Raw genomic sequence first — 2,596 nt, 5'->3', positions numbered from 1 at the left:
AAGATCCCCCCTCATCCTTCTAAACTCCAACGAGTACAAACCCAATCTCCTCAGCCTCTCCTCATAATCCAAACCCCTCATCTCCGGTATCAACCTGGTGAACCTTCTCTGCACTCCCTCCAATGCCAATATATCCTTCCTCATATAAGGGGACCAATACTGCACACAGTATTCCAGCTGCGGCCTCACCAATGCCCTGTACAGGTGCATCAAGACATCCCTGCTTTTATATTCTATCCCCCTCGCAATATAGGCCAACATCCCATTTGCCTTCTTGATCACCTGTTGTACCTGCAGACTGGGCTTTTGTGTCTCATGCACAAGGACCCCCAGGTCCCTTTGCACGGTAGCATGTTTTAATTTGTTTCCATTGAGATAGTAATCCCATTTGTTATTATTTCCTCCAAAGTGTATAACCTCGCATTTCTCAACGTTATACTCCATTTGCCATATCCTCGCCCACTCACTCAGCCTGTCCAAATCTCTCTGCAGATCTTCTCCGTCCTCCACACGATTCACTTTTCCACTTATCTTTGTGTCGTCTGCAAACTTCGTTACCCTACACTCCGTCCCCTCCTCCAGATCATCTATATAAATGGTAAACAGTTGCGGCCCGAGTACCGATCCCTGCGGCACGCCACTAGTTACCTTCCTCCAACCGGAAAAACACCCATTTATTCCAACTCTTTGCTTCCTGTCGGATAGCCAGTCCCCAATCCACTTTAACACACTACCCCCAACTCCGTGTGCCCTAATCTTCTTCAGCAGCCTTTTATGGGGCACCTTATCAAACGCCTTTTGGAAATCCAAAAACACCGCATCCACCGGTTCTCCTCCATCAACCGCCCTCGTCACATCTTCATAAAAATCCAACATGTTCGTCAAGCACGACTTTCCCCTCATGAATCCATGCTGCGTCTGATTGATCGAACCATTTCTATCCAGATGCCCTGCTATCTCCTCTTTAATAATGGATTCCAGCATTTTCCCTACTACAGACGTTAAGCTGACCGGCCTATAGTTACCCGCCTTTTGTCTCCTTCCTTTTTTAAACAGCGGCGTAACATTAGCCGTTTTCCAATCAACCGGCACTACCCCAGAATGCAACGAGTTTTGATAAATAATCACTAACGCATCCACTATTACCTCTGACATTTCTTTCAATACCCTGGGATGCATTCCATCCGGACCCGGGGACTTATCCACCTTCAGTCCCATTAGTCTACCCAGCACTGCCTCTCTGGTAACATTAATTGTATTAAGTATTTCTCCTGCTGCCAACCCTCTATCGTTAATATTTGGCAAACTATTTGTGTCCTCCACCGTGAAGACCGACACAAAAAACTTATTTAAAGACTCAGCCATATCCTCATTTCCCACTATTAACTCCCCCCTCTCGTCCTCCAAGGGTCCAACATTCACTCTAGCCACTCTATTCCTTTTTATATATTTATAAAAACTTTTACTATCATTTTTTATATTAATTGCTAGCCTAGCTTCATAGTCTATCCTTCCTTTCTTTATCGCTTTCTTAGTCTCTCTTTGTTGTTTCTTAAATTTTTCCCAATCACTTGTTTCTCCACTATTTTTGGCCACTCTGTACGCAGCTGTTTTTATTTTAATACTCTCCTTTATTTCCTTCGTTATCCACGGCTGGTTCTCCCTTTTCTTACAATCCTTGTTTTTTGCTGGAATATATTTTTGCTGAGAACTGAAAAGGATCTCCTTAAAAATCCTCCACTGTTCCTCAGCTATCCTACCTTACCCTACACTCGGTCTCCTCCTCCAGATCGTCGATGTAAATAGTAAACAGTTGAGGCCCCAGTACCGATCCCTGCGGCACGCCACTGGTCACCATCTGCCAACCAGAAAAGCACCCATTTATTCCGACTCTCTGCTTCCTGTTTGATAGCCAATCCTTCCTTCCACTTTTCCCTCGACTTATCTCCCCATCTCAGCCTGAACTGTCCATAGCTACTCACCAACAAGAGGGACGGGTAGTATTGAGGTAGCAGGGGGGTTAGAGAAGGACTTGGACAGGTTCGGAGAGTGGGCAAAGAAGTGGCAGATGGAATACAATGTGGGAAAGTGTGAGGTTATCACTTTGGAAGGAGGAATGGAGGCAGAGACTATTTCCTAAATGGGGAAATGCTTCGGAAATCAGAAACACAAAGGGACTTGGGAGTCATTGTTCAAGATTCTCTTAAGGTTAACGTGCAGGTTCAGTCGGCAGTTAGGAAGGCAAACGCAATGTTAGCATTCATGTCGAGAGGGCTAGAATACAAGAGCAGGGATGGACTTCTGAGGCTGTATAAGGCTCTGGTCAGACCCCATTTGGAGTATTGTGAGCAGTTTTGGGCCCCGTATCTAAGGAAGGATGTGCCGGCCTTGGAAAGGGTCCAGAGGAGGTCCACAAGAATGATCCCTGGAATGAAGAGCTTGTCGTATGAGGAACGGGTTGAGGACTCTGGGTCTGTACTTGTTGGGAGTTGAGAAGGATGAGGGGGGATCTTATTGAAACTTACACGGTAGCGCAGTGGTTAGCACTGCTGCTTCACAGCTCCAGGGACCCGGGTTCGATTCCTGGCTTGGGTCA

Source organism: Mustelus asterias, unplaced genomic scaffold, assembly GCF_964213995.1.
Source record: "Mustelus asterias unplaced genomic scaffold, sMusAst1.hap1.1 HAP1_SCAFFOLD_4242, whole genome shotgun sequence".
Taxonomy (NCBI): domain Eukaryota; kingdom Metazoa; phylum Chordata; class Chondrichthyes; order Carcharhiniformes; family Triakidae; genus Mustelus; species Mustelus asterias.
The sequence above is the reverse complement of the archived record's forward strand: the minus strand, read 5'-3'. Positions refer to the sequence as shown.